Source organism: Crocodylus siamensis, chromosome 11 (assembly GCF_052110815.1).
Source record: "Crocodylus siamensis isolate JL-2025a chromosome 11, ASM5211081v1, whole genome shotgun sequence".
NCBI classification, from domain to species: Eukaryota; Metazoa; Chordata; order Crocodylia; family Crocodylidae; genus Crocodylus; species Crocodylus siamensis.
The window spans coordinates 36,483,544-36,490,516 of NC_143405.1; the positions used below are offsets into that span (position 1 = coordinate 36,483,544).

Here is a 6,973-nt window from a genome sequence, read left to right on the forward strand (position 1 = left end):
CCACCCCAGCTGTTAAATTTAGACGGCCACCCCAACCATTTCACCAACAACCGCTTCTTTCTTCCCTTTCCTTTCGTTGCGAGAACCTTTTCAACCCTGTAAACTCTGTCCTGTTTGGGGTTCACTTTTTGTAGTTCTTCAGGGTAGAAAGAACCCTCGATAGGTTCGTCTTCATAATCTTTCTAGGCGGTATACAGGCGTCTGCACACGTCTAAGGACTTCATCCACTATGAAAATCTCATCGGTAAATGTTTGTTCATAACCTTTTTCAAACCTCCCTTTGGTCCTAGACACTCTCACGTGGTCTCCCTTTCTAAACACGGGGGCTGCTGGTTTTATTTTGAAATAGTCCCCGTACACGGTTTTCCACACCCTTTGAGAGTTTGAGAAGTTCACATCAACAGGTCTGGTGCGGATAGTTCTGTGAAAACTGTGGTTGTAGCTCTTTATAAACTCTGGGAACACATCAATGTAGCGAAAGGTGTTGCAGGCTGTAAAATACTTCCACATCTTTGATTTTAATGTTCTGTTAAACCTCTCTACCACCGCCGCTTTCACTTCACTGTTCGTCATGAAATGGTGAATATTATACTGCTTTAACAGCTTGCTTAAAGACCTATTTAAAAATTCTTTTCCCCAATCAGTCTGTAATTTTTGAGGTATACGGCCCTTGGTAAAAATGGTTTTAAAGCCTCGAGCTATTTCACCACCTGACTTGTCTTTTAGACCCAAGGCCCAGGCATACTTTGATAATATGTCTATCACTGTTAAGATGAACTTAACCCCACCGTTGTGTTTGGAAAACTGCTGCATATCCACCAAATCTGCCTGCCATTGCGCATCAATATCTGAAACAACTGTCTTGTTTCTTTTAAAGCATCTTCTTGCCGGTTTGTGTAGGGTGTAAGAATCCTGATCTGAAAGCCAAGAAGCCACCCCACTTCTGTTCAGAACCTTATTATGTCTTTTGGTGGCTTCAAAAAGCGTGTTCACCCCACCAAAACTGCCAGCTTCACCAGGAGAGTAATAAACTTCCTTTAATATAGCCTCCAGTGTAGACATATCTGGTAACCACTTCCCCCAGCACCCAACCCCTACGCTAACACCCTTGTGTTGCATTCAAACGCTTGAGGACAAATTTAAACAGTGGCGTGTCCCCTCCTCAAAACTATTTCTATGGTAACGCTTTCTATAAAGCCGTCTCAGGGTTGTAGTGAGTGGGCCTGCAGGCATTGTGAAAGAATCCATATCCGCCCCTGCTTGCCTTAGCACAGTCTCAGATAAACGGAGTAGTCGTTTGGGAAAGTAGATAGACCTGGTGGGGTTGCCGCCCAAATCCCACCCCCCTCTACTTATTCCTATTGGTTCAGCATCATTCTTGGGGGGTCTGAGGCCTCTGAAACCTCTGCCAATTGGTTGTGGGGTGGTGGGGCAGGTTGTTAAAGGGGTCACACCTCCACCCTGCCACCCCATAGACCACGCCTGTGCTCTGGTGGTGGGGGGGTTAGATCAGTCTGGGCCCTGATAGGCCATAACTACATCATGTGATCTAGAGCGGTTCTTGCAGCCTGAGGGGTTGGGGCTTGGGGGTCTCCATGGGCTGTCCTTCTGATGTCATGGACCATGTGGTGCTGGTGTCACACACTACATGACTGGAGGTGGGGACGGTGTTGCTGATGTCACACACCATGTGACTGGTGGGGGGGTGGAGTTGCTGATGTCACACACCATGTGACTGGGGGCTGGGGGTGGGGTTGGTGATGTCACACCATCACATGACCTGGGGTAGGGGTGGAGCTGCTGATGTCACATACCATGTCACGGGGGCGGTGACATCATGCATCACATGACTGGGGTCAACGGCGGAGCTGGTGACATCACACACCATACATGGGGAAAGGGGGTGGGGCCAAGGGGGCGGGACTTCTGGTCCTGTCCACCTGTCACATTTGCATTGAAGAGCAGAGAGCCTATATACTACTTATACCTCATAGTTTGGTATCATCTGCGAATTTGGACAGAGTGCTTTCTACACCCTCATCCAAATCACTGATGAAGATACTGAACAGCACTGGTCCAAGGACAAAGCCTTGGGGGACACCACTGTCCACATCTCTCCAGGCAGAAACCAACCCATCCACCACCGCTCTCTGAGTACTTCCCAAAAGCCAGTTTTCCACCACCCGACTGTGGAAAAAATCTACATCACAGCTACTTAGTTTACATGTAAGAATTGGGTGTGACACTGTGTCAAAAGCCTTTTTAAAATCTAAGTAAATAACATCTACTTCTACTCCTGCATCTAAGCACCTTGTGACCTGGTCATAAAAAGAGACACGGTTAGTCAGGCAGGATCTGCCTGCTATAAACCCATGCTGGTAGCCCTTTAACATTGTATTACCCACTGGCCCCCCCTCAAATGTGATCCTTTATGATTTTTTCTAAGGTCTTGTCAAGAATAGAGGTGATGCTAATTGGCCTATAATTACCCAGGTCCTCCTTTCTCTCCTTCTTGAAAATAGAGACCACAATGACCCTTTTCCACTCTTCTGGGACCTGCCCTGAGCACCATGAGTGCTCAAACAGTTGTGCCAGTGGTTTTACTATGACACGGGCCAATTCCTTTAGTACCCTTGGGTGAAGATCATTGGGGCCTGCTGGCTTAAATATGTCCAGCCCTTCCAAGTACCCCTTCACTAGGTCAGCACTAACCACGGTGGATTGGTATCTCTCTCAAGCCAGACTAAAGTCCCATTGGGAGGTGTGTTTTGTATCCGTGTCCAGGAACACAGAAGCAAAGAAATCATTGAAGAGCTCAGCTTTATCCATTCTGTCTGTTACAAGTTACCCTAGTCCATCCGGTAGCAGCTTCAAAAACAACACTGTACAAGATGAACCTCTTGGACAGCTTCCTGAATGTCCAGCAAACAGCACAGCACTTAATCAAAGGCTGCAATCTTTACAACGGACACTGAATGATAATACAAGATAGTGGCTTACAGCTGGCCAGAAGGAACAAGTCAGGGAGGGGCTGGAAACAAGGGCTTCACTGACTGTTGGCAGTGGAAAGCGCAGGGCAGGGCCAGCCTGGCACTCAGGCAGACCCCATGTGCTTTGGCCAAGACTAGAACACCTCCCAAAGAGTGGGGGTGAGCCATAAAATGTTGGCCCTAGGATGCTGAGCCATAGGAGCAGGGAGCTCCAGGGGATGTTGAAGGAATGTGACCTACCATGAGTCTCAGTGGAATCTGGTGCAGATGCTCATTATGGTGCTCTAACCTAGAGCACTGAAGTCTGATACCACATCCATCCAGGGTTATCTTATAGCGGGATCCACCGTTTTTACAATGCTTTGTGTGCCCTGACCATTTGTTCAGTTACAGCTATAAAGTGCTTTCTGCGTGCCTACTGCATAGTAAGTGTAACTTCTATACCTGGCCTCTGATGCTAAATTACATATGACTTTGCAAACTAAGATAAGATACTTTGGCTTTACACTTCTAGGCATATACTCAAGGGTAGTCTTTCTTGGCACTGAGAACCCCTTAGTCTGCCTTAAACATCCTAAGCAGCTCTTGCACATTCCCTTGAACACAACATAAGATTTATAGTTTGATCATGGCTAGTCCCAAGAGCTCACTTGTCTCTTCCTCTCCCTCTGGCCCAAAGCTTCATGTATGGGTTTGCAGTCTGTTAATGTGTCCCCTTATCAGTACAGAGGCTGTGTAACCTTGATCTCCACCTCAGATCCCTGTATTGTAAAAGAAGAACTAATACTTGCTGTCTCCTGCCACTTTTCTGCCCTTCCTTTTGAAATTAGAATGACTGTATATATATCTCTCCCCTTTCTGATGAAGGGACACACAGACTGCACTAGATTCCAGGGCAGCTGGAGACAGTAACAGTTAGAGAAAACCTCCTCCATGTCAAGTGAATGCTCAGCTAACATGGGTCTCTGAGACAGTGGATCATTCCCAGCTTTCTGGCCACTTTTGACCTCTTGCCAGTGTCAATTTGTCCAGCTATAGATGGTCATTTAAAAGATTCTGGTGCCCATTCCCTCAGTTCCATAAGATGAAGTACAGAATGTAACATCTACTGTTCTCCCTGCATCCCTGAGTGAATTCCATGTCAATAGTTGAAAAAAGTTAACTTCACCTTAAAAAAATATCCAAAACCAAACCATATATGTGGCAGCCAGGGTGGGCAGACCTTGCTGTGGTGCCCTGGAAGCAGAGGAGGGAATAACCCCACTCCCTGGCCCCCACCTAAAGGACTCTGCCAGCCAGCGTCTGGCCCCACCCAGTAGCTGGAGCAGCAACGAGGGAGCAACCATGGTGGGGGCAGCACCCCCTGTTGTGGTTTCCCCAAGTGCAAGCCTCGGGGTGAGGAAAGCTGCTGTGGACTGTGGTGGTGGCACTGGGGTGGGGGGGGGCTTGGAGGACTCTGGCCCCCTCCAAGCCCTGGTGCTGCTGCACACTTTCTGCTACAGCTCTGCCTGCCCCGCAACAGGCCCCCCCACTGGGAAAGGACTCGCACTCCCTGACACTATGACAGGAGCTACTGCACCCATCAAGGGCCCTGCCTCCTCCTGCTGCAGTAGAACTTGTCAGAACGGATTCAGTCCTTCATCTACCTTGAGTACAGTAGCTCATATTCTACAATTTCTAACAAACCCTAGAAGTGTACTCCTTTGTGTTCCGAGTTGACTTTAAAAATCCCATGGCTGATTCTGTGAGTTAGTCCAAGGTCTTCAGCCATAACTTCCCTTATCTCGGCAGTGTAGCCTGCTAGGTACTTCATAGGCATCATTTTCTGTAAAGTTGTTTTATTGACTTAATGAAGTGCATAAAGTTAATTCTTTTGGATAATTAAAACTATGCCTTTTGTATAGGCTGGTTCTAAATCTATGTTGGTAATTTCTATTTCTCTTCTTATCCCTTTATTAACTTTGAGCATGTGGAACCATGTGACACTCAACTGACCATATGTTTTAAGTTATGTTGAGCAGGAAAAGCAAGGGTGGGGGCATGGCCAGACACCTGCTGGCATGGTCCCACAAGGCGAAGGAGTAGGGAGGAGATTTATTTCCTCTCCCTCCCCTCTTCCCCAGGGGACCACAGCTGGCATCTGCCTAGCTGGGGTGCAGCAGCCGCACCTGCCCTCAGCAGTGCCCTAAGCTGGCCTGACTCAGCCCCGGCCAGGTGAGACAGGCATATAATAGGGCTGGCCCAAGCCAGGCTGTGGGGCAGGGTTCTTCCCTTCTGGCTGTAGCTCCATGAGTGCCAGGTTGGGCTCTCACAGACAGTGGCTGGCCAGGCAGTGGCACGAAGACGACATTGCTGCAGCTGTGGACTGGTGCCTAGGCAGCCAGACTGGCCATGCAGGACAAGTCCGTTGTGCCTGTGGCTGCCCGGGCTGGCTTGGAGGTGCCAGAGGGCCAGGATTCTGGCAGCTGCCTGCCACAGGGGCTCATGTGCCCACAGCCACTACCACTGCTATGCCCCCTGCATGGTGTTTGCTCATCCATCTGTGAGATGGACAAGTAGGCACCATGCAGAGGGTGTGGCGGCAACGGCTGCAGACACACAAGCCCCTGTGACAGGTGACTAGCAGGTTCCAGGTCTGCCAGCACGTCCAAGACAGTTTGGGCAGCCGTTGGCACAATGGACTTATCCTGCACAGACATTCCAGCTGCCATGGTGGCCAGCTACAGTGGCTTTGTCCCTGTGCTGCTGCCTAGCCAGCTGTGACAACCTGGCCATGTTGGGCCAGGTTGTCACAAAGCCACCACTGGCTGGGTAGGACCCTGCCCGCGCAGCCAAGGCTGTGCCGGCCTCACTATTTGACCACTTCACCTGGCCCCATTATCTGCACTCCCCCTTCCCCCCCCCTTCCCCCCCAAGCTCAGCTTCCCTCTAGCCTTGCAGCTGCTGCCAAAGGGAAGGGAGGGCTGCTCTAGCACCCTCAGCTTCTTGTTTGAGCCACTGCAGGCATGTGGCTGTATTTCTGGAATGAAAAGTGAATTTCTATTCACTTGCAAATTGGTTCAATCTATGCAAGTTAGACTAACCTGCAAAGATTGAACCAGTTCAGGCTTGGGCCTTTTGAATGTCTGTACTTTAACCAAAATAGATCCAGGCTAGTGGGGAAAGTAACATACATAATAAGGGACCCATGCTTCAGAAAAGTTAATTTCTATTTGCTGATTCAATATCAAACAGGAAAATACAATCAAAGATCACTTGATTTGTCTGACTAACTTATTTCCAAAAGACTGCAAAGATCCAGCCACCAACTTTCTGAGAAACACAGTATTTGCTGCAACTCTGGCACTTGCCCCCTCCATCTGATTTCAACCTAGACCACTCAGTTTTGCAAAACAAATTCAACGCCTAGCTCATCATTATCTTTAACATTTAACTTTGCTGATTTCCAGATAAAATCTTTTGTATGCCACTGTGCAAACACAACTATGCAAACAAGAACTCCTATATATGAAAAAAAACCACATTCCTCATCAGCCTTCCACGATGAGACTCACCAAAGGAAGCTTGAAAACTTCTTCTCTATCAGATAGCTATCGGAAAGAGCTTCTGTCTGCTGGCATCCTATGTAGTGAAAATCCAGGAGTCTGAGAAAGGGCCTGAAGCAACTGGAAAGGTTTAACTAAACAAAAACAAGGGGTAGCTGAGGTCAGTAATTTTGAGCCGAGGGAGAGTGGAAGAAAGATGCTGAGACTGTCAGAATGATTTGCCTCTCCAAAAGACTTCATGCACTTTCTGTTAACAAAAATACCTGGACCCACACATGGAACACTTGAATGTCACATGGGTGAGTGCACTAAAAAAAGCAAACACACAACCTAAATTTAAACTACACCCAAGACATTAGCATTTTCCCTTCAGCAGTTTATGTCTTTTCCAAACTTGCTTGCAGTTTTCCATGGATCTTAATATCCTGCTCTTTTTGG

General features: G+C 48.1%; 1 protein-coding gene across 1 annotated transcript in view; it reads right to left on the bottom strand.

The window, feature by feature from the left end:
• RAF1 (Raf-1 proto-oncogene, serine/threonine kinase) overlaps positions 1-6,691 on the bottom strand; it is a 153,203-nt gene extending 146,512 nt beyond the window's left edge. Inside the window, exon 1 of the mRNA XM_090021115.1 lies at positions 6,545-6,691. The gene's annotated coding sequence lies outside the window, so the exon portion shown is untranslated. The remainder of the gene's footprint in view (positions 1-6,544) is intronic.
• Positions 6,692-6,973: the final 282 nt, after the last annotated feature.